This window comes from Acipenser ruthenus, chromosome 23, assembly GCF_902713425.1.
Source record: "Acipenser ruthenus chromosome 23, fAciRut3.2 maternal haplotype, whole genome shotgun sequence".
NCBI lineage: Eukaryota > Metazoa > Chordata > Actinopteri > Acipenseriformes > Acipenseridae > Acipenser > Acipenser ruthenus.
This window is the reverse complement of record NC_081211.1, coordinates 11,936,469-11,962,007: the sequence shown is the minus strand read 5'-3', so window position 1 is coordinate 11,962,007 and position 25,539 is coordinate 11,936,469. Positions and strand designations below refer to the sequence as shown.

Here is a 25,539-nt window from a genome sequence, read left to right as displayed (position 1 = left end):
CAACACAATCATCTGTGTTCCAATAGCGTTTAATCCACAGGGTGATCAATAAAGTGACTGCTGGCTTTGTTAAACAAACAAGACGTTTTCAAGATTCACGCTATGGCTTAACAAGCACAATAGGATATAGGAACATAAGAACATAAGAAAGTTTCCAAACGAGAGGAGGCCATTCAGCCCATCTTGCTCGTTTGGTAGTTAGTAGCTTATTGATCCCAGACTCTCATCAAGCAGCTTCTTGAAGGATCCCAGGGTGTCAGCTTCAACATTACTGGGGAGTTGGTTCCAGACCCTCACAATTCTCTGTGTAAAAAAGTGCCTCCTATTTTCTGTTTTGAATGCCCCTTTATGTAATCTCCATTTGTGACCGCTGGTCCTTGTTTCTTTTTTCATGTCAAAAAAGAAGTCCCCTGGGTCGACATTGTCTCTACCTTTTAGGATGTTGAATGTTTGAATCAGATCGCCGCGTAGTCTTTTTTGTTCAAGACTGAATAGATTCAATTCTTTTAGCCTGTCTGCATACAACATGCCTTTTAAACCTGGGATATTTCTGGTTGCTCTTCTTTGCACTCTTTCTAGAGCAGCAATATCCTTTTTGTAGAGAGGTGATCAGAACTGATCACAATATTCTAGGTAAGGTCTTACTAATGCATTGTAAAGTTTTACAATTGGATCGTGGTCTCAGGCTGGGATGCGGACCATTGAGAACAGTACAAACGATCTATTACTGGATGTGGCTTACATGAGAAATGCCCTCGTTTAACATGCTAGGATGATCGACTTCGGCATTCTCCAACTGCTGTTTACATTTTCTAACACTGTTACGAGGACGAATACAAAGTTTGACGCTTTCCTTGTAAGTGCGGGTAAACACAAGTTATTTTCAGATGTAATGCCTTTTTTTAAGCTCAATCTAGTCCTGCGTAGTGCAAATAACATGCCTATATTTTTATATTAGTCAAGCCCTATTTAAAGTGTTCTTAAATTGTTTTAACATTAGCAATGATCCATTTGAAATTTGCTTATTGATTTAAACAACTGAACAATTTTAGGCTTGATGGTTACTTTTTTCCGCGTTTCTACCAGTATGAGATACGCACTCAGAATGTGTCCCCTTCCTTCAACAATCCATCGACTGAAGATTGGAGTGGTCATCAGTAGCAGCGAGCAGGTGCCCAAAAACAACACTCATTGTCAGCTCGTTGCTGAGAAGAAAACACTCCCGCTCCTCCTGGGGGATACCGAGACCAATCCCTTCAAAACATGTTTCACTCTAGAAATGATCCTTGCAAATATAGTCTTAACTTGTATTGGCAGACCGTCACCCCCAACTGGCAAGCTCAATTCATGTGATACAACGACTGGGCAAAAACGAGGTGTTACATTAACAATACAAACTAACTTGAGACAGCCAAGCCGTTACAGCATACGTTAAGTTTGTCGTGTGATACAAAAGCAAGTTTTATCATTTTTGCATTGCCTGTCTCGTCAAACAAGCTCGAGCCACAGCACACAGCGCTGCTGCAGCGGGACATAGAGGTGGATTTTAAAGCGACTGAATCAACGAGCTTGAGACTACTTTTTGAAGAAATTGAAAACATACATCTAGTCGAAATATTTTCTATTTTGTTAATGAATTTATTTTTTGAATTTGCAAATCAGTTCAGTTTATATTTTAGAAAAACTACTTTGCTAACAGAAGAAAAACAAGCTAGCAGAGGATGGTTTCGATCCATCGACCTCTGGGTTATGGGCCCAGCACGCTTCCGCTGCGCCACTCTGCTACAGTTGCCTCAAGACTGAATTACCAAGCAGAAGAAAAAAATACTGAACTCATCGTTTTAACCAGACACACGGCAGTGGCCGGGCCGAACCATAGAAACGTTGCAAATCAGAGAGAACCGTTTTCTTTCCTCAAATATACCTTATGGAAAATATGCAGCTTTTCTGCCCACTTTGATCACGGGCAGTTTTATTCCCCAGTCTCGGCTGCCAATTCCAATATTCCGTCTCTCTAAAGCATCGTAAATCGTGGAAAGCACTCTTTGTTGAAAATTACACTGAAGACTTCTTTTGTTCGACCAGGCTTACAATGAGATATTGTCTTGTTTTTAAGTAGATTTTGTGAATCGCATATGGGGCGCTATAGAAAATATTTAAGATTCATTGATATGTTAGCCTTTAGGCGTAATTCGGGGGATGCCGTAGAGGGCTCTCTCCCGCTTTGCGCTCCTTTTTCTTCTTATCCTATTTCCTTTTCTTTAGCCTGTCTTACCTTCCCTCCGTGGCATCCTGCCCGGTAGCGTCCGCGATCTCTTCCGGGTGGAAGCTGATCCCAGTTCAGCCTCATTTAGTATTTCCAGCCAATCACACAATGCAGCGCTCGCCTCGTCAATTATTAGGGCATGGCCAGCGCTGCTCCACGTATGTGTTATTGGCTGCCCCTCCTGTCTATCTCGCTCTCTTTTTCTACTTTAACCCAGCACTATTTCCGCTTCCTTGTCTGTGTTTGTTTTTTGTTGTTCGTTTCTTTCACTGCAAGCCGTTTCTCTGCTCTGCGCTCGCAAGATAGTATCAGCTATTTTCCTACCTGCTCAGTCTGCGCCGTTCAAAGCGCAGTGCCATTCTCAACTTGGTCTGCGTTTTCATCAGAAAGACTGTTCCAACGTCACCGCTGTACTGCAACTCTTTCACACCGGGGCCTCACAGATCATGGTTACCACGGCAACGCCTCAGCGAGTGACTACTGGGAGTGGTAAGTTGCTACGGCGACCAGGCAGCTTTAACAGGCAATGCGAGCCTGTGCCTCACGACTGCAATCTTCTGGCTCCTGCGCTGCGCTTTTGCAACATGAGAGCTTCAACTCCCCGAATCGTGACATCTAAATACTGCAGGCTCCTCTTCTAGACCTACGTTAACTTACCTATATCATCACTAACTGTTCTAAAGCAAATGCTTAATACATAGACAAGGATTGTAATCGCAATAACCAAATATATGCTACCCTGCTTCACTGAAGCCAATAGTTTCAATTCCAATCAAAACCTCTAGATGGCAGCATAACACCACAATATCTACATAATGTAAGATGATTTGCTATCGCTGCGAATCTCGCACACTCCAAACTTTCTATCAATTCCTGCAGTTTGTTGTCTTTCTGAGGGATTCTCAGTACCCTCCTGCCTCAACCTCTTTTTCTACATATATTAACTTGAATTTTTCAAATCCAAACCCCTCCCCTTGAGAACCTTGTCATGAAGCCATGCTTATCAGCTTTCTGAGATGTTAAGAATCCACCGTCACATTAATTTACAGCTTCCCTGCATCAGGCCATTCCTGCAACCTTCTTGTTCCCGGATTTGCACTTCCTCATTTGCCCCCAACTTCATCAAGGCACTTAATATAACTTTCAAAGTCCATTTCATTCAATTTGAGCTACCAGTCACATACGAAAACTATGTGCTACGATTATCAACATTTCAGTCAAGCGTCCTCCTATCCCGCAATAGACAATACACTCTTAGACTGCTCCTGATCAAATCAATAGGTTTTGCAGCAGCCTCCGAGCAACGCATTCCCATCCTCTCAGGTTCTGCAGCGGCCTCAGATCTATGCATTCTTCATTTCTGCCCAAAGGCAGCCCCATCGCCGACATCATCTAAAAACGCCTTAACTCTCAAATACCAATTTTCACCGCATTCAGCAGCTCTCTGCTCTCTACAGCAGGCCACTGCAGACTACTGACAGCATTCCATCGTTTACTCCCTCAGATCTCTGCCCGTTCAGCAGATCTTGCCACTACTGTTAATATCTCCTCATTACAGCAAATCTCGGCTCCCTCTTCAGATCTGCTTCTATTGCAGCATACAAAAGTGGCTTTAGTTTACTGTTTAAATCTGCAACTGCTCTCCTCCAGAGCTTCCAACGCTCCAGCTTTCCTCCAATACCTGGATCTAAAATATATATATACACGGAGAGCTTGACTTCCTCAGCAATTTAGTCATATGTCCGCTCATCCTCTCAGATACTACAAGCTTTAATATATGGTACGAGACTGGAAATCTGCTTGATTTATGAATTAAGGAGTTCCACTATTTGGAGAATGATTGGAGTTGTGAAACCCAAATCTCTGATTTATGAGTTCACCTTTTCCATTCCAAACAGACAAGATGGTAGCAAACCGCTGATCAATCCCGTATTAACTAACACAGGATGGTTGGCATCTCATCTCTCTGCCTTTGTTTTTAAAAACATCTCGGCAGTCGATTTCATATATTTGTTCAGGTCCAGCTGCCACCTCAGCCCTCATCAAACTCTGCAACACCAACATCTGCCGTTCAACTAAATACAACACTCTCCAACCTTCTGCAATCTGCTCATCACTACATGGCCACACTCTTAGTCCCAGCGACCAAATCTTCATTTACCTCTGGATGGAAAACATTTACAACTTTCTGCACTCAAAATACATCCCATTCTGATTTAATGAGCAACGGATTCTAGCCTCCATCGCCCATGCAAGGGATTATCTTCACTTAGCCCCCACTACCGTTAAAGCCTACATCTCCGGAATTCAGTATTTCTGCCGCCTCATCTCCGTCCCTTCTTCAACACTCCTATCCATCCCATCAGTTTGCTTGACACTCAGAGAGATCCTCAAGAGCCCCCCCCCCCCCTGCTGCTCCATCCTGGCTCCCTATATCAATAGACATCCTTCACTCTTTAATCTCTACCCTCAGAAAAAGCTGCTCTGTCTATTCAATGACCTGACCTTGGAAGTACTATGTCTAACTGCTCTTGTGAAGCACTTCCTCTGCAGGATTCCTGAAGGAACAGAGTGCACCCTGTGAACTTACCGTGACAACACCTGTGATTTACCGGTTTTAAAAAAAAAAAAAAAAAAAAAGCAAGAGTACCAGGACATCAAGGGGAATACAATGGATAGACTCTGAGCGTTAAGCCATTTCAACCATGAGGTCTTGTGAACCATTCCGCGCACCCAGATACTGGACTTTGGCCAGCTGTAGTAATTTTACTACAGAATACTACACCTTGCAGTAAAAAAAAAAAAAAAAAAAAAAAAAAAAGGAAAAGTTAACCATGCCCAGTGTTAAACATGGTGGAGGTTGTGTGATGGTCCGCAAGTTTTACAGCCCGGTCCCAGAAGCAGACCCCAACCCGCGACAAGTTCCTTCTTTCAATCAGCTGGTGTTCCACTAAACTCCACACTCTTCAGCCTCCCCAAGTCTGCCTGCAGCTTCAGGGAGAATTGCCTTCGCCCTTTCCACTCGCTCTTCTTATTCTACTGCCTGGTCTTCCTTCACCACATTCTGTGCCCAGATTAGTATCTCTCTCATCACCTATAACCTTCAGCACCTCCTTGCCTTTATGCCAGACCTCAGGCTATCCCTTAACCTGGCCCCTTCCTCCATCAGGAATTATCTCTCAGGTATACAGCACCAGTTCCTCCTCCGTTCCCCACCCCCCCTTTCAATCCCGGAGGTCCCGGAGGTCCGCCTGAGAGTCTCGCATCCTCCTCTCCATCAAGACAACCAATCTCATCGGAATCTCCAGTTTCCCAGCCATCAGCCTGCGGCACTTTGACCTCACTCAAGTCCCCGGAAATAACTTCCTCCTATTCATCAGGACTTCAAAACAGACAGTTACATCAAGATCCAGAAGTTCTGCAACCTGGTCCCAGGAGCAGACCCCAACCCTCGTCTCGTACTACCCTTCAGCAAAACAATATTCAACTGAATAACTCTCTCTCCGGCCTCCTTCAATCAGCACGTGGATTCATGGAGAACGCTCTCGCCCCATCTACCCGTTCCTCCTACTCGACTGCCTGGTCTTCATTTACTCACTTTTTTGCGAGTAAAAAATAAATAAATAAATAAATAAATAAATTTTAAAAAAAAAACGGATCTCTCATACCTCTTTCAACCTACAGCACCTCCTCGCCTTCATCACTCACCTCAGGCTGTCTCTACGTTTAGCCCCCTCCTCTATTTAGATGCTACCTAGCGGGCATTCAGTATCAATTTCGCCTCCAATCTTCTCCTCTCGTCCGTTCTAGAGATGGCGGATCTCTAGAGAGAACGCTCAGAGGTATGGAGAAAAGCCTGCTCCCCTCCTCTCCATCAAGTTAATCAATCTCTACTGACCTTCTCCTTTGTCTCATCACTGCTCTCCGGCAAGGATGCTTCAACCTATTCAACGACATCGTCATGGAAACCCTGTGCCTGACCGCCGCCTTTGGATTTCTCCGCTGTGCAGAATTCTCAACTCCATCAACTTCCAGCTTCCCAGCTCAAGTGCTCAGATCTCTCTCAAATCCCCAGAAACCACTTCATCCTCCACATCAGATCTTCAAAAACGGTCCAATTAAGCCAAGGATTCAGTATCTTCCGTCAGATCCCCTCTTCATCGACAGCTCCAGATCTATACTTACGAGACACTGGTTCTCATCCCGTTTATGCACCCTCTTGTCACGGATCGGACTTTCTTCTAACTATTTTTCCCCCCATTCATTCTGGATCGGAGCAGCTGCCTCCGCGGCCAGGGCAGGAATCAACACTTGATTAAGTCTATGGGGCGCTGGATCTCTTCAGCTGTGAACTTTATATTAGATCATCCTCTGCAGACATCGCCACAGCTCACCAAGCACTCGTTAGCTTGCCCAGAGTGGGGGGCGCCCTCTCCGCCAGGTCCACCAGAGGTTTCCTCCCTGCAGGGGGGTTTTTCCTCTCCACAGTGCGGACGGCTTATAGGCATAGGTTGTCTACTAACATCTCTTGTCTTTTCTCTTTTCTTCTAGCTTTTGTTTATGTGTGCGGCTCTGCGATCTCTTTTCTATCCCACGGTGTGGTTCTTGCGGGGAGCCGGGGGTCCTCTTTTGGGGGGAAGTGAGTCTCACTCCCCCGGCTGTCCGGGTCGGCCTCTCGTCTCAACCACTGCCGCCCGGCTGTTCCTCGCCGGCCTGAGGGGACCCCCGGCCACATCCTATTCTTCTGCTGCTTATGCGCTAAGCCTTCCAGGCCTCAACCTTGCTGTCCCATCTCCTCTCTTCTATTTCAGGTCCAGGACCATTTCAGCCCCCTCATGCAGTAGGCCGAGCCTCCACCTGCCGAGCGGGCCCCGACCGAGGGGGGGGGGGGGTTTCTCTGTTTTCGTCTCTCCTAAACGGACCCGAGACACTTTTTCCTAAGCTCTCCACGCCGCCCAGCTGCCAGCTTAGATGCCTGAGGATGCTGCCCTGAGTTGCGAAGGATCTGTCCTTTTGTCCTGTTCGTCCCCTTCCTGTCTCTTGCTCCACTAAACGCCCAGCAGCCAGAGGATGCTGCCTGACTCGTCGGGAGCGAGAGTCAGTTTGTTGTATGTTATATGTCTAAACTTTGCTCTCTCTCTCACTTTTACGTCACCCAGCAGTCAGAGGATGCTGTCTGACCCGGCGGAAAGTGTTTATATCTAATCCTTTGCTCTTCTCGTGTCTCCCTCTCTACGTCGCCCAGCAGCCAGAGGATGCTGCCTGACCCGACGAGAAGGGAAAACTCTTCGCCCCCCTATCTCGTCCTGCTATCAGTATCTAACCTCAATGTTACTAAGCACCATTCCCAAACTCCAGCCCTCAATCTCGCCATCCCTCAAACTCGTCTCACTCTTAAACTCTCAAATGTCTCACCCCTCTCAAGCCTCCTAAGCAACCGGAGAAATCCTCTCATCTTGTCTCATTCTTAATATCTCACTCCCAATTTCGCCTCCTCTCAAGCCCTCGTAGGCAACCAGTGAATTAATGTTAGCCTGCGTTCGGTCTGGGAAGTTTAATTTTTAAAGACAACGCCGAAGGGTCTGATAAATGACATTGTAATTATTTGAGATGCATGTAGACAATAATGTAGGAGCACCGACACAGTTCTGCCTAGGTTCCATAGTGTAGTGATTATCACGTCTGCTTTACACGCAGAAGGCCCTGGGTGCTATCCCCAGTAGAAGCATTGCCGCATGTTTTTAAATTACTGGTCAAGACAAAGTCTCTTTGTGGTTGGCCGATCATTAAATTGCGGATGTAAGTTCCTGGTCCCATCGTATAAGTAAGACAGTTTATTCACAAATAATTACATACACTTTTGTTTATGTTTCTTTTGTTGATAAATTGACCCAATACATTATTGCATTCCGCCACGTCATTAGATGAGCAAAGCCTCTTTGTGCCAGTGCGCATTCAGAGGAGACGCGCTGAGAGAATCCTTCTTCTGTGTCACTCAGTACTGCCAGCTTCCCCCGTTGGTGATATATTGGTCAGCATAGCTGCTTTCCAAGAAATTGACCCGAAACGATTCACAGCCAGTACAACTGTGTTTATGCCCACGTTTCAATTAATGAACATTATAAAATCAAATCGCATTGTTTTATCTTTTCTTTACTTTTAAAGCTGAGAATCAAACACACTTCCGACAGCTTCATAGCCCTGCTGGCTACGAACACATATTGAGTCGGCTGTTTCCCATGACGCTAGTGATAGTGAGTGTTTTCCTAGTATCAGCGTCGGCATTACCATGCGTTTGGCATGCTTGCTGTGCACTCTAGCATTGCATAATAAGAACACACACTGGCAGGACTTCGTGGCACAACGGTAGCGCGTCTGACTCCAGATCAGAAGGTTGCGTGTGCAAATCACGTCGAGGTCAAATTCTTTGTTTCTGTTCCACACTATTTCATCTTTTAACGTGTTTGGATTTGAATGTTTCCGGGCGTTTATTTATACAATTTAGCCTACACAACATATTGATTGTATAGCGATCAAACAAAGATATGGTATTAACAATACAAACTAACTTGAGACAGCCTAACCGTTAAAGCATACCTTAAGTTTGTCGTGTGATACAAAAGCAAGTATTATCATTTTTGATTGTTCAATTTATTTTTGAATTTGCAAATGGCACATTGCCAATAAAAAAAAAATATAGAACAATCTGAATCGCTCTTATCAAGCAGCGATGTAGCCTATGAGAATCGCTGCCACAAAACCAGGGGAATTAGCTCAAATGATAGCGCAAGAAGTACCAGGATCGATGCCCGCGTTCTCCAAATAGTTTTAATGTATCTACATATTTAGTCCCAATGCATCATGGAGAGAAATGCAAAGTGTGACAATTCTTTGTAACAGAGAAGCCCGCCCTATATGTATTTTAAAGCACAGTCTGCTAATTTATTCTTTGTAACAGAGAAGCCCGCCCTATATGTATTTTAAAGCACAGTCTGCTAATTTGTAACATTCCCCAAACTAAAAAAGTGCAGTGCGCCCTCCGTCGTATGTCTTCCGAGAAGCACAAAGGGAGATTTAATGTATTTTTTTAGCAATGGATCACGCCTCATTTGCATTGCCTGCCTTCCTCCTTTGCAGTGTAAAGTATGTCAAATGTGTTCTTAAAATCTGATGAAGATTCCCATTTGAACCGTAAGTATTTGGTTTCCATTGTAGCTATTTACACACACTGCTGTGTTGGACCCCCAGTGTGTTATCTAACAAAATGACGTATGTTGTGCTGCCATAATGGATTACATAGACTTTCCTGCCCCGTGTTGCTTTCTTCTTAGATGTGGTTTCAGGTTCGGCTGAGTTCTGCTCCCTCGATCAGGTTCTGCAGCATCTCGCCTTGCTAATCACTCCCGTATGCTTTAGAAGTCGAGCAGGTTGGTCTCTGTGGCGCAATCGGTTAGCGCGTTCGGCTGTTAACCGGAAGGTTGGTGGTTCAAGCCCACCCAGGGACGATGCTTTTTGAATTTCTTAATCACATTAGAAAATGGCACTAGTACGTTGTTATTTCCTCCAATTACAATGAAGAAAAAAATGTGCTCTGTTTTTAGTTCAAAATAATACAAAACAAAACAAAATGTCTTGGTGTTTGCCGAAACCCGGGATCGAAACAGGGACCTTTAGATCTTCAGGCTAACGCTCTCCCAACTGAGCTATTTCGGCTTGACAGGACTGCGTTTTCGAGATAGCATTCTTTTTGTCACACCATAAACAACCTAATAGACAAATGCACTTTACAAATGCATTTTGAAACACTTAAGTTTTCTCCCAAATGCGGTTCTCAACAAATGGTTTAGCTTTTGTTCTACTCCTTCCAGAGTAAGACCAAATGGCAAACATCTAGGAAACAGGTAAAGACTGCAACCGGCTGCCTGAATGTGCAGCGCTTGAACTGCCTCAACAAACGCTTAGCTCTACAACGCGTACATTGAAAGTCTATTAACATCTTCAACACAATTATCTGTGTTCCAATAGCGTTTAATCCACAGGGTGATCAATAAAGTGACTGCTGGCTTTGTTAAACAAACAAGACATTTTCAAGATTCACGCTATGTCTTAACAAGCACAATAGGATATAGGAACATAAGAACATAAGAAAGTTTCCAAACGAGAGGAGGCCATTCAGCCCATCTTGCTCGTTTGGTTGTTAGTAGCTTATTGATCCCAGACTCTCATCAAACAGCTTCTTGAAGGATCCCAGGGTGTCAGCTTCAACAACATTACTGGGGAGTTGGTTCCAGACCCTCACAATTCCCTGTGTAAAAAAGTGCCTCCTATTTTCTGTTCTGAATGCCCCTTTATGTAATCTCCATTTGTGACGGCTGGTCCTTGTTTCTTTTTTCATGTTAAAAAAGAAGTCCCCTGGGTCGACACTGTCTCTACCTTTTAGGATTTTGAATGTTTGAATCAGATCGCCGCGTAGTCTTCTTTGTTCAAGGCTGAATAGATTCAATTCTTTTAGCCTGTAACATGCCTTTTAAACCTGGGATATTTCTGGTTGCTCTTCTTTGCACTCTCTCTAGAGCTGCAATATCCTTTTTGCAGAGAGGTGATCAGAACTGATCACAATATTCTAGGTAAGGTCTTACTAATGCATTGTAAAGTTTTACAATTGGATCGTGGTCTCAGGCTGGGATGCGGACCATTGAGAACAGTACAAACGATCTATTACTGGAAGTGGCTTACATGAGAAATGCCCTCGTTTAACATGCTAGGATGATCGACTTCAGCATTCTCCAACTGCTGTTTACATTTTCTAACACTTTATGAGGACGAATACAAAGTTTGACATGGGGGTAAACACAAGATATTTTCAGATGTAATGCCTTTATTTAAGCTCAATCTAGTCCTGCGTAGTGCAAATAACATAACTATATTTTTATATTAGTCAAACCCTATTTAAAGTGTTCTTAAATTGTTTTAACATTAGCAGTGATCCATTTGAAATTTGCTTATTGATTTAAACAACTGAACAATTTTAGGCTTGATCGTTTCTTTTTTCCACGTTAATACCAGTATGAGATACACACTCAAAATGTGTCCCCTTCCTTCAACAATCCACCGACTGAAGATTGGAGTGGTCATCAGTAGCAGCGAGCAGGTGCCCAAAAACAACACTCATTGTCCGCTCGGTGCTGAGAAGAAAACACTCCCGCTCCTCCTGGGGGATACCGAGAACAATCCCTTCAAAACATGTTTCACTCTAGAAATGATTCTTGCAAATATAGTCTTAACTTTTATTGGCAGACCATCGCCCCCAACTGGCAAGCTCACTTCATATGATACAACGACTGGGCAAAAACGAGGTGTTACATTAACAATACAAACTAACTTGAGACAGCCAAGCCGTTAAAGCACACGTTAAGTTTGTCGTGTGATACAAAAGCAAGTTTTATCATTTTTGCATTGCCTGTCTCGTCAAACAAGCTCGAGCCACAGCACACAGCGCTGCTGCAGCGGGACATAGAGGTGGATTTTAAAGCGACTGAATCAACGAGCTTGAGAGTACTTTTTGAAGAAATTGAAAACATACATCTAGTCGAAATATTTTCTATTTTGTTAATTAATTTATTTTTTGGATTTGCAAATCAGTTCAGTTTATATTTTAGAAAAACTACTTTGCTAACAGAAGAAAAACAAGCTAGCAGAGGATGGTTTCGATTCATCGACCTCTGGGTTATGGGCCCAGCACGCTTCCGCTGCGCCACTCTGCGACAGCTGTCTCATGACTGAGTTACCAAGCAGAAGAAAAAAAGTACTGAATGGAAGCTGCGATGTAGCCTATGAGAATCGCTGCCACAATGCAAGGGGAATTTGCTCAAATGGTAGAGCGCTCTCTTAGCATGCGAGAAGTAGCGGGATCGATGCCGGCATTCTCCAAATAGTTTTAATGTATCTACGTATATAGTCCCAATGCATCATGGATAGAAATACAACGTGTGACAATTCTTTGTAACATAGACGACCGCCCTACATGTGTATTTTAAAGCACAGTCTGCTAATTTGTAACATTCCCCAGACTGAAAAACGTTAGGTTACCTACGGTAACCCTGGTTCCCTGAAAAAGAAGACGACCACCAACATACTTATGGGCTATCCCCCTGCCCTAGAGGTAGGTATACTGAGCTCTCTATATCAGAGCTGCCGAAGGCCCCTTCCTGTGATGACGCACTCGGTCCCGCCTACCGAGGGTACAAAACCATCACTCACCGGAAGATCTCCCTCTTTTTCCGCCGAACCCGTGAGGGCGACTGAAGCGACCTCATGGTTGGTGGTCGTCTTCTTTTTCAGGGAACCAGGGTTACGGTAGGTAACCTAACGTTCCCTTTCAAGTCGAAGACGACCACCAACATACTTATGGGATAAAGTATACCAGAGCCGTCGCGAGGGAGAAGGAACGGCAGCATATGAGGGATGCACAAGCACTGTCTAACCCAGAGGTTAGCAATGTGAACTTACACCCTCAAGGACTCTCGTGCCCACAGATGGCACAGCAGGATCTACCACATTGATACGATAGAACCTTGTGAAAGTATGCGGAGTAGCCCAGCTAGCCGCAGTACAGATATCAGACATTGAAGCGCCCCTAAAAAGGGCCCAAGATGTAGCCAACCCCCTAGTGGAATGCGCAGCTATTCTACCAGGTGGGGGTAACCCAGCACCGTAATACGCAGTCGACACCATGTCTGCAATCCAGTGTGACAGACGCTGCTTCGAGAGGAGCTGTCCCAGAGTCCGTGTACCATAACAGACAAATAGCTGGTCAGATTTACGCAAGGCTTCTGTCCTAAGTACATAATACCTCAAAGCCCGCACTGGGCAGAGGAAGTTAAGTCTCTCATCCTCCTGCGAAGCAAATGGAGGCGAGTGAAAAGACTCCAGTTCCACAGATTGGTTAACGTGAAAAGCTGTGATCACCTTGCGTAAGAAAGCGGGAATGGTGCGCAGCGAAACCCTGCTGCCATCATCCCATACACACATGCAGGAGCTGTGCACAGACAGTGCCTGCAGCTCACTGACCTGCTTCGCAGAGGTGATAGCCAAAAGAAAGGCTGTCGTGTCGTGGAAATTCTAATAAAGGAAGAGAGACTGCGAATTCCAAACACACAGGCCTTTATTTCTTAAGTTTGCAAACTGAGAACACTCTCAGCACACAGGGTGCTAGATAATCATCGAGTAGTGTTCCAACATACAGAGTTAGATCAGTTTCTTATATACCTTAAAACTGTCAGCAAGGCAGAGGGTTAGCCAATGATGATTCAGATATTAGCATATAAGAAAAAACAACTTATAACTATGCATACGTGGCATATAGCTAAGCAAGCAGATAAAAGGATGGGTGGTTTGGGTATACGTGTAAAAAGACACTTCTGGCTCATCCTTTTATCTCACAGCCGCAGCTGCAGTGTAGGCATCTTGTGGTTACTTATCTTTAGCAAAGCATACAAGGTTATGTGAGCAAGGTTATGGGAGTACAAAATGCCAGTACATTATGTCGAGCCAATTCTATTTTCTGTAACATTTCTATTACATTCCCTCCCTTTTGAGACTTTGTCTCAACCTTATTCAGAAAATGGATTCAAACACACACAATAGTACAAGTTAAAGCGAGATTTACAAAGTTTAACATGTAGTGTAATATGAATAAAGTGACGACCCAACGTATCCTGCTTGCAGATTTTCCCCACTATCTTAACTCATCAGGTCATCTGCCATTTTGTTGAAAGGGTCATCATTTGAATCATTACACTGGTCATCATTAGTAAGCAGGGGCATGTTTAAAACAGTGTCAACAGTTTTAGTACATAACTTTTTCACGCAGGTTATGATAAGCAAAAACAACAACAATAACACTACGCCATATATAAACCAGTGTCAGTAATGTTCAAAGTGTTCCGTACAGTATGGTTGAGCATTGCCCACCAACCATTGTCCGCATGTTTTCGATCATGTTCTGCACTCCATGTGTGCAATGTTCTTTTTGTTCTGAGTTCTGTGCGATTTTCAGTGTAGCTGTGGTTTGTAATATCTGGCTCTTTTTTATTATCTTTAAGTTCAGTTAAGAGCCAGATGAGAAACACAGTTAATATGCTGCCAAGAAAAATAACAGTCAGGACTCTGGGGGTCCAAAGCTGACTGTCCCAAGGCCATCCGAGCCGTCTACGTTGTTCCAGGGGGCGATACATCTCCCTTCGGGCTATAGGGCACTTTTCTGCAATGGCTGGCGTGGACCCACGTTGATCGTTCAGCGACTTTCACCGCTGTCTGCGTTGTCAGGAGCACCTGGAACGGACCTGTCCAGAGTTGTTGATGCCAATGCTTCCGGCGGAGGTCTTTGATGATCACCCAGTCCCCTGGCAGGAGCTTGTGGAGCGCCCCTTCCTTCGGTTCGGGTAGGGCAGCTTTTACCCTGGGAAAAATAGACTTCAGAACATTGTTAAGAGCAGCACAGTATTTTACCATTTCATCCTCACATCCCATTAGGGTGAGCCTATTTTGAGGAAAAGGTGTGTTCAGCATCCGCATTGGGCGTCCCGTTAATACTTCATGAGGTGCTAGCCCTGTAGTACTGTGCGTGCATCCGTGCATGTACATCAGGGCCAATGGCAATACTTTAACCCAGGAGAGCCCTGTTTCAGCAATGAGCTTAGTTAGTTTAGTTTTTATTGTTTGGTTCGCTCTCTCCACCAAGCCTCCACTTGCGGGGTGGTAGCTACAGTGTGTGCGTAAATCAATTTGTAGGCTTTCAGAAATGTTCTGTACCACACTGTTCACAAAATGAGAACCATTGTCAGATGTCAATTTAGATGGCAGACCCCATCGGGGTATAATCTCTCTCATCAGGCTTTTTGCTACTGCCATAGCTGTGGCATGTCTGCAGGGGAATGCTTCAATCCATTTAGAAAAAGCGTCAATTATCACAAGGCAGTACTTGTAACCTTGGCAAGGTGTTAATTCAATAAAATCCATCATGACATGTTCGAAGTGGCCCTCAGGCCTCGGATGAGCTGATACGGACATGGGCGTGCTGCGGCCTACATTGTTGGTCATACAAATCACACATTTAGCACAAAATTGGTTAGCATATGTAGAAAAACCTGGAGCAAACCAAAAATTGTTAACCACATTCACCACCCCTCCCTTTGACACATGGTCTTGGCCGTGTGCCATCTTAGCTACATAAAGGAAACATGAACGGGGAAGGGCAGGCAACCCAGTGGGTCCTCGCCAAATCTTATGAGCGTTAGTGTGTGCCTGGCATTTACATACAGCAGCGTTCAATACGGGCACATCAGTAAGATCGGGTCGTGGCTTGCAGACCTGTTCTACTAAGGTGGTGCAATCGTGAGGCTCTCCATCGGCTTCTGTAGGAAGAAGTGTAGCAGGGTTAAGCACAGTACAGCGTTTTAGCACAACATGTGACATGGTCATTAATACATTCTGGTAATGTAATAGACGAGCTGGAGTCAGATGTGCTGTCTTGGCCTATGAAATGAGAGCATGTACTGCATGAGGAACATGTACAGTTAGAGGGCACATTGCAACTAGGTCAGCACTAGCCAGCACAGCTTCAGTGGCGGCGGCCACCGCTCTCAAGCAACAGACTAGCCCTCGGGCTACGTTATCAAGGCGCTTAGAGTAAAAAGCCACAGGACGTTGTTTTCCCCCATGCTCTTGTGTCAGTACTGCCGACATGAATCCTCCCTTTTCACAAACAAACAGGTTAAAAGGTTTAGAGTGATCGGGTAACCCAAGACAGGGCGGAGAGGACAAGAGTTGTTTAAGTTTTTTTTTTGAGGGCAGTTAGTCCGTCAGGAGTCCAGTCAATTGTGTCTTTCATAGTCATCTTATGGCCATGTATCAAGTCAGCTAGGGGCTGTGTTACGTCAGCGTAATCTGGAATCCAAGCTCTACAGTAGCCACCCATACCTAGCAACGTCATCATGTGTTATTTATTTATTTTATTTTTTTTTTTTTTGTGGCAGGCTGGGGCAGTGTCAGAATTGCAGTGACACGCTCCAGGCCCAATTTCCTGCCTTCTGGTGTAATATCGTGTCCCAAGTATTTTACAGATGGTGACACGAGCTGCAGCTTTTTTTTTTATACCTTATGGCCATTACGAGCTAGGTACTCTAAAAGAGCTCTTGTATCAGTTTTGCATGTGTGCTGAGTTTCAGAACATAAAAGCAAATCATCCACATACTGTATGAGTGTGCTTCCACCAGGGGGAACAAAGCCCTCCAGATTCTGCGCCAAAGCGGCAGAAAAGACGGCTGGTGACTCGGTGAACCCTTGAGGCATAACTCCAGGTCCATCGTTTCCCCATAAAGGTGAAAGCAAACCAAAACTGTGAGTCCCTTGCAACAGGGATGCTGAAGAATGCATTTGCTAAATCAATAACAGTAAACCACTTTGCACTCGGGGGAACAGCTGACAAAACAGTGACTGGGTTTGGCACAATAGGGGCCCTTGCATGTATTGCGTCATTTACTAACCTGAGGTCTTGGACAAATCGCCATCCTCCCGAGGCTTTGCGGACCGGAAGAATCGGGGTGTTGCAATGCGAGTCTGGGCAGGGCACAATGGCCCCTCGCGAGACCAAAGACGCATGCACAGGAGCAATGCCTTCCTCTGCTTCCTTGCTGAGAGGATACTGGGCACGGCTAGGCCGGTGTGTGCTTTTCGGTGTGACTGTTAGGGGCTCTGCCCCTTTCATAAGGCCAATATCATACTTATCTTCTGCCCATAGAGAATCGGGGAGGCCGATCAGCAAGGGTGAAAACGTGCCTCCCAGTGCCTCCCCAGGGGGCACATCTCGGTTCTCTGCCCCATGGATTCCCCGTTGGACAGGCGCGACCCAAAAGAAAGGAGTGCAAACAGCGCGAGCACTGGGGGAGAATTTGAACCCGTCTTCACTTTGCCAGTCAGTCACCTGCAACACAGACTTAAGCCAGACACCAGTATCTTTCCACTCTACATCATCGTTTTTTGCTACGCTTATATTTGGCATAGAGTCAGTTGTGTGGTAAAGTAAAAACTGATCGCTATTTAGTTTAATGGCTGCAACACAAAAGTGTAAACCTATATACAAGGCTGTGCACGTAATTGTTTCGTTAAATGGAGGTTGTGCTAACCACTTTTTCTCAAATTAATAATCTCTTGATAAAGGTGAGTACAGGGCAGTGCAATGTAAGGCATAAGGTGATATAAACCCAGTTTCATGACCCCAATGTTGTCGAGCCAATTTAAATAATTCCTCAATTTGTTCGCCTCCGTTTTGTATATCCCATGAATAGAACCAACTACGGGTCTCAATCATTTGGGCCATCATCAAGGGACACGAAACGGTAACTCCTTTTTGCTCACATTTAATTTCACAATTGAATTTACATAGTAGATCTTGTCCCGCTAGGTTGCAAGGGCAGCATTCAGAGAAAATAAACCGATGCATAAACGTTTTCCCTTCATATTGTACGGGTTAAGGCATCATAATTTTCTCCCTCAATACTACTCCCGAGGCTCCCACTGTTTTTTACTGATTCATTTGATATCATTGGGTTATGCATAGTTCTAGCATTTATGACAGACATTGCAGCACCAGTATCAATTAAGAATTCAAAATGACTCACCATTCACGAAGAGATCAACGGTGGGGGCTTCTTGTGGTTTAGAAAAAGTTAGCACGTACTGCTTGTTCGCTGTTTTGGTGTCAGCTGTCCCTGCCTCATTTCATTCTGGTTTCGGTTTGTATAGTGTTACTTGCGGTGGGGGAGCGCTCTGCCAGTTACTCCCGTTGGTTTGTTGTTGTTGCTGCTGTCTCTGACACTCTCTAGCAAAATGTCCTTCCTGGCCACAATTATAGCAACTAGTGTCTTTATCCTGTTTGTGGAAGTTTCTGTTGCCACCGCCTCCGCTTCCCCCTCCTCGACCCCTCCCTCCACGCCCGCCCCGTCCGCGTTGGTATCCGCCTCGGGTTGGTCCTTTGCCCTGATAATAAGCCAGCTGAGCTGCTTCCAATTTGACTCCTTTTTCGGCTTTTGTCTTTTGATTGCTCTCTTGCTTCTGTTGTTGTCTTTCAGTGTGCTTGCAATGTTCGATAACCTGAATGAGGGGAGCCGTCTCCCATCCAATGCATGTCATCCGTACCTGTTTATTGAGGGCAGGTACGAGTCCGTTTATTATGGCTGCTTTTAAAAGACTGTTGTATTCATCGGTGCCTAGTCGGAGTCCGCTGTGTTTGCGGAAGCACGTCTCCAATCTTTGTCTATATTCCTCTAGAGACTCTTTGGAGTGCTGTGTGCAGCTATGTATAGCATCCCAATTGGTCTTAGCAGGGTATTGCCGTTTCAATCTGTCCAGCAACTGTTCAAACTGCGGTTGATATTCTTCATCCCCTGCCGGTTTCCACGTCAGATTTTCGTCAAAAGTATCTTCGATGTCCTCCCAGCGAAGCTTTAATTTGCATCGCATAATGTGCCCTATTTCAGCGGCAGAGGGTTTGTATTGACGCACAAGACGGGTCATCTGCTCGCTGAACTGAACTGCATCCTTAGTTGGGTCGGGCAAGTCTTTAGCAATGTCTTTAATCTCATCTTGTCTCCAGGTGCGCTGAATCAGGACCTCTGGCAGCCAGTCCTTATGTCCCGGTTGTCCTTCTGCCGGTCTTGGCTGTGGATTTGGGTACGCTGTCAGGGGGCCTGGATAATGGCGTTGTTCGGATTGCCTTTTGGTCTCGACTGTGTAGTGAGCGTGCTGGGAGATCCTGATGTCTCGGGGGATTCTGGCGATGGTAAGGAGCTCAGTCCGGGGGGCGACCAAGGGGACCAAATCCATCGGGAACCACCCTGTAAACCTTTCGGGTTGCTTGGGGTGGATGTCAGAGGCGGAGGTGCGGGCAGCGGACTCTCTGCTGCGGGCGGAGGCTGTTGATGGACCTGGACGGGCCGGTCGGGCTGAGGAGCAGGGGCTGTGGAAACAGGAACACAATACGGGGGGGGGGTCCCTTTCCTCATCGTAATCTCTATTTCTCTCTGTTTTCTTTTTTTTTTCCTCAGTACTATCTTTCTGACTTGCTTTTACCATTATGCCTTTAGCCTGCATGCTATTTGTCGTTCAGCTTCTCGTTCCCATTTCCTATAACTATCCCAGTCAACTTTATTTTTCTTTTTCTCTTTCTTTGTCTTCTCAAACTCTTCTAACTTTCCCCTACATTCTTGTAATTTTCTTTCACTCAGGGTCCCTTTTAATGGGAAATCAGCTATTTTATGCCACAGAACAACCTGGTCTACAACACCGCGACCCCATTTATCAACCATCGTTCGTCCCGGTCCAACCAGCGGGTCCGGGAGACAGACCTCCTTTTTACTACTACTTGACCCCATTGTAATCAAACCCACGCGCGCACACACACAATTATTAGATAACACTCATTCACTCACTCATTCACACGGTTATCTGTCATCCACACTATATCACTGCCTATTTTTATTTCCACTTGCACAGAAAAATGACTTTTGTTAATTACCATCCAACAGTGTGCTTGGTATATTGATCAACAACACTAGTAGTATGACTTTTTTTTTTTTTTTTTTTTTTTTAACTGTGCATTTAATTTTTTCGATTGTTATTTTTGGTTCAATATTCGGTATTTCATACAATGTCTTTTTTTTTTTTAACTAGTTTCATTTGTAATTACTTATTAGTATTATTCATAGATCAGTCGAATCACTTAATTTACCTGTTTCCGGATCAGGATTTCTATGTCTATTAGACAACAAAGTTCCCAGAACTTTTCTGCGCAGCCCGTTCCCAGAACGGGTTTTATCAGGTTCCCAGAACCTGAACCACGTGGTCTATCTTAATTTTGTCTTCTAGACAATAGAGTTCCCAGAACTCTTTCTGCGCAGCCCGTTCCCAGAACGGGTTTTATCAGGTTCCCAGAACCTGAACCACGTGGTCTATCTTAATTTTGTCTTCTAGACAATAGAGTTCCCAGAACTCTTTCTGCGCAGCCCGTTCCCAGAACGGGTTTTATCAGGTTCCCAGAACCTTACCAATTGGTCTATTTTATGTATGAGGAAAACCAGTCTCACCCTTTGTCTTTGTTCGGGACGGCGTATCCGTCCACCGATGCTCCCAGCCGGGTTCAAGGCGGGTCCTTCTCCTCCGAAACTATTTCAGAGTGTTGTTCCCTGAGCCACTCCTAAGCAGACCCCGTGCACGGTTAACCTCAAAGTCCCCGGGAACGATCGGAAAACGGAGCTAGCCGTCCCATCTGGGTCGCCAAGAATTGTCGTGGAAATTCTAATAAAGGAAGAGAGACTGCGAATTCCAAACACACAGGCCTTTATTTCTTAAGTTTGCAAACTGAGAACACTCTCAGCACACAGGGTGCTAGATAATCATCGAGCAGTGTTCCAACATACAGAGTTAGATCAGTTTCTTATATACCTTAAAACTGTCAGGAAGGCAGAGGGTTAGCCAATGATGATTCAGATATTAGCATATAAGAAAAAACAACTTATAACTATGCATACGTGGCATATAGTTAAACAAGCAGATAAAAGGATGGGTGGTTTGGGTATACGTGTAAAAAGACACTTCTGGCTCATCCTTTTATCTCACAGCCGCAGCTGCAGTGTAGGCATCTTGCGGTTACTTATCTTTAGCAAAGCATACAAGGTTATGTGAGCAAGGTTATGGGAGTACAAAATGCCAGTACATTATGTCGAGCCAATTCTATTTTCTGTAACATTTCTATTACAGTCTTTATAGACAGGAACTTCAACTCTATGGAGTCTAAGGGCTCAAACGGAGCCGTTACAAGAGCCTCTAGTACAACGTTAAGGCTCCACTCAGGAAGAGCAGTCCTCCTACGAGGACACGCAGATATGGCCGCCAAATACACCTTCAACGTGGAAGGGAACCTCCCAGCATAGAGCAAGTCCTGCAGGAACTGCAAAATAACCGGCATCGGGCACGTAATAGGGTCATGGCTCCTAGCCAGACACCAGGCATGAAAATACTTCCACTTACGGGTATACACCACCCTATTGGAGCTTGCCCTAGCATTTTGCATAGTGCTCACAACAGCGTCTGACAGCCCCAGGGCTAACCAGCGGTCCCTTTCAGGGGCCAGACCCACAACTGGAACCTGCCCGGATCCGGGTGCCAAAGGGTACCTCGCGCCTGCGTGAGGAGATCCAAGCGAGGCGGGATTTCCCAAGGCTGCCCAATCAGCAACTGGCACAGGGTCGCAAACCATATCCTCCTGGGCCACCTGGGGGCAACCAGGAGAACTGACGCTTTCTCCGACCGGACTTTCCCCAGGAAAGCCGGGAGCAGCGGTATAGGAGGAAAGGCGTATAAAAGCACTTTGAGCCAAGCGTGCGCTAGGGCGTCTACGCCCAGTGGACCGCCTGAGCGACAGAGGGAGTACCATAGGGGGCAATGCGTCGTCTCCGCTGAAGCGAAGAGATCGACCTGCGCCTTCCCGAACCGTTCCCAAATGCGCTCCACCGACTGAGGGTGGAGACGCCACTCTGACGGATGTGGACCGCTCCTGGAAAGGAGATCTGCCGCTATGTTCATCACTCCCTGAATATGCGTCGCCCGCAGGGACAGCAGGTTGGCTTGAGCCCACACTAGTAGCTTGAAAGCTATGCGGTGTAACCCCGGAGACCGAAGGCCCCCTTGATGATTGATATACGCCACTACCGCTGTGCTGTCCGTCCGGACCAGCACATGTGCGCCACTCAGCACTGGGCGAAAGTGATTGAGAGCAAGGAACACTACCCACAATTCCAGCATGTTCACGTGTAAGGGTGCCCAGCGGTCCGGGAAGGATCCGCGGACTCCCCTGCCTTCCCAGACTGCTCCCCAGCCTAGGCTGGAAGCATCTGTTGTCACCACTTGGTGAGTTAAAACGTCGGGCGTTGAGATGGAACGCATTGAGCCACGCCTGCAGCGGACGCATGCGAAGCAGCCCCAGCTGAATCGCTACTGTAGCTGCGGCCATCAGACCCAGCAGCTTCTGGCACATCTGTAATGTCACCCTCGATCCTTGTCGAAACAGGGAGAGGCAATCCTGAATAGCTGTTATCCTGTCGTCCGACAGGAATGCGCGCATTACATTGGAGTCCATCCGGAGCCCAAGATATGTGGTGCATTGCACTGGTGCAAGCCGACTCTTTGCATTGTTCAAGGCTAAGCCCAGATTGGCCAGATGCTCCGTCACAATTGCAGTGTGGGCTATAGCTCCCTCCTGAGACTGGGAAGAGATCAAACAGTCGTCGAGATAGTTCAAGATTCTGACCCCCTGCAACCGCAGGGGAGCTAGAACAGCGTCTATGCACTTTGAAAACATACGCGGAGCTAGAGAGAGCCCGAACGGCAGCACAACAAACTCGTACGCGCTTCCTTGAGAGGAAAAGCGCAGATACTTCCTGTGCTATGGACGAACGGGAATGTGGAAGTACGCGTCCCGTAAATCCACGGTTGTGAACCAATCGCCTGGCTGGACGGACTGGAGGATGTGATGGTGCGTCAGCACCCCTCCTCCTGGGAGACCGGGTCTACTCGACGAATGGCTTGCTTGCGCAGCAAGACTGCCACTTCTTCCTGAAGTACCAAGGCTTGCCCGGGGTCTGCTACAAATGTATTTATGACACCCCGAAAGGGGGGAGGTCCCGAGCGAAACTGGAGCGCATAGCCGGTTTGCACGGTGGCGCGCACCCAAACATCTGAGGTGCAAGCGCGCCAGTACTGCAGCTGATGTGCCGAGAAGGGGGTCAGAGGCCCACCTTCAGGGGCCCTGTAGAGGCTGCTGTGGCTGGGGCTGAGGCTGGGTGGGTAGTGGTGAGCATGCAGCGTGCTGCTGAGTGCGACCCCAGGGGCGCTGGTATGTGGAACAACCACGGCCAGCGTTCTCTCTGCCTGCTGGTTGAGCCCTACCGCTTTGGAGGCGAAACCTTAGGTCACCCCGCGGGGCTGTGGGGACCGGAACCGTTCTGGTGACGGTCCGAGTCTGAGTCTGGGGGGCCCGCCAACGGCTCGACCTGCGCCACGCCGGAGCGCGTGGAGGGAGCAGCACGGCTACCTGACGGGAAGCCTCCCGGTCCCGAAGGGATTTCTGTAGAATCTCTTCCACTGCTGGCCCAAACGTATGTCCAGGGGATATGGGCACATCAAGCAACGCAGCTTTATCCGCGTCCGGGACCCTGGCCTGTGACAGCCACAGCTGTCTACGTGCCACAACCAAGCCCGCCAGGCTTCGGCCCAGGGCTTGTCCCTGCAGCCCAGAGATCTGCAGCAGTGTGTCAGACAGGAGGCGCAGCTCTGACACTACCGGCTCCGGGAGTGGGGCCTCACGCAAGACTCCATCCAAATAAGCCGTAAGCACACTAGCCGTATTGGCTAAGCAGGTCGCTTGCGCCCCTGCTGCATATGCCAGCTTCAGATGCGTCTCCGTCACCCGACACTGAGGGTTAGGGCACATCGGGTCTCTAGCGAGCCACCCTACCGGCGGGGCCTTAACCAGGGCCGCAATGGTGGAGTCCACCGGCGGAAACCCCGCCAGGCCCAGCTTATCTGCGCTCTCCAAGGAAGAGAGCGGTGCCGCTTGTTTAGAAATACTGGGGGCTGAAGCAGGTCTATCCCAGGAGGAGCGCACCTCCTCCACAAAATCCGGGAAAGCCGGAAAACACTACAGGCGGGGAGCCATGCCTGTGTACGGAACACAGAGCGGCGCAGTAGATTCGCCGGTGTCCAGGGGACCTGCAGCAATGCAGCTGCGCGCTCCATCAGAGTCGAGACCGAGCTTGGCAACGGGGTGGAATTGGCTTCCGACACGTACTCGGAGCTGGGATCCTCCCCCGAAGGGGTGTCCCCCACCTGCATGTCGAATGAGAGTGAAGCCACATCACCGGAGGCGGCTATAGACAGCGTGTCCTCTTGCGTCAGCTGAGGGGGGCTTCCGCATCCCTGTCTCTCCTGCGGGGAGGACGCTTGGGGCTGCAGCGGGGGCTGGACCGGAGCAGAAGCCGCAGCCTGCTTAGACAACAGATCCAGGACCTGAGCCATTTGCGCTTTCAGGTCGAAAATGTCCCTCGCTTGCTTAGAGCGCTTAACCCGTTTAGGGGCTGGGGAGCGATTACGCTGCGCACTCGGTATCTCCGACATGGAGCCCAAAAATGCATTGTCAGGGGAACCAAAAGCCGCTGACGGACCCTCTCTGGCTCTCTGTAACCGAGCCTCCTTTATCATGGGCTAAAAAGCCTCACAGACTCTACAGGCCACATCCCTCTTGAGGGCCATAGTGGTATGCGGGACACCCAAGCACCGGACAAAGAGGGTATGTTCATCCTCTTGTGGGATATTGGCTTTACAAGCCGTACAGGCATGGGACGACATGGATAAATTCCTGAGCAGCATTGTCTGTATATATATATGTATATATATATATATATATATATATATATATATATATATATATATATATATATTTTAATATATTTATTATATATATATTTATTATTACATATATATTGATATATATATATATTTCACAGACTAGCCTGTACCACGAGGTATGCGCTAGCAGCGCAGCCCCTACGCAACGAGCAACGTGTCGCTCATGGAATGTTCCAGACGCTCTGCGCAGCGGGTGTATCCTGCGCTGTGTGCGTAACTTTATTAAAGGGGAAAAGCACCTTGCGCGTATACGCGTTCAAGAATGGTGCTTGCGTACACTGCGCACTGAACTCAGTACAGTACCTGCTCCACCCTTTACGCCAGCGTCAAAATTTACGCAGTCCGATAAGACAGGGCCCTGCGCGTGCCGCGGTACCGCAGCACCAGAGGGGGCACTACGCAAGTGCATACCCTGACCGCGTGGTCTACACACACACCTGGTATATACCAGGGGGGGACAAGGCCGAAGCCACAGTGGGAGTTTTCCTTTTTTTTTTTTAAAAACACAGTTTTAAGAAGGAAGTAAGAGAGAGAGAGAGTACACCGAACGCTCATGAACCGACTCACCATGGTGGTCAGGTTCGGCCGACGGCTCCGCTCGGACGGGGGTACAGTAGCACCTAGCCCCGAGGAAGGGAGCGCGGCTTGGTCACTCGACAGCGGGGATACAGCAGGCCTGGCCCCGAGGAGGATAAATTGTGTAACTCTCTATTAGAAAAGACAACTCATTCGCGGGTGGCTGCACAGACAGC

At 46.9% G+C, this 25,539-nt stretch overlaps 2 non-coding genes and 1 pseudogene across 2 annotated transcripts; 1 reads left to right on the top strand and 2 right to left on the bottom strand.

Annotated features, from left to right (window-relative positions):
• Positions 1–1,095: 1,095 nt before the first annotated feature.
• LOC117419301 (small nucleolar RNA U3) lies at positions 1,096–1,302 on the bottom strand. The gene has a single exon (XR_004547247.3). It is a non-coding gene; the product is annotated as a small nucleolar RNA U3 (small nucleolar RNA).
• Positions 1,303–9,697: 8,395 nt separating this feature from the next.
• Positions 9,698–9,771, top strand: trnan-guu (transfer RNA asparagine (anticodon GUU)). The gene has a single exon. It is a non-coding gene; the product is annotated as a tRNA-Asn (tRNA).
• A 1,575-nt stretch (positions 9,772–11,346) lies between these two features.
• Positions 11,347–11,548, bottom strand: LOC117419297 (small nucleolar RNA U3; annotated as a pseudogene).
• Between the last annotated feature and the right edge of the window lie 13,991 nt (positions 11,549–25,539).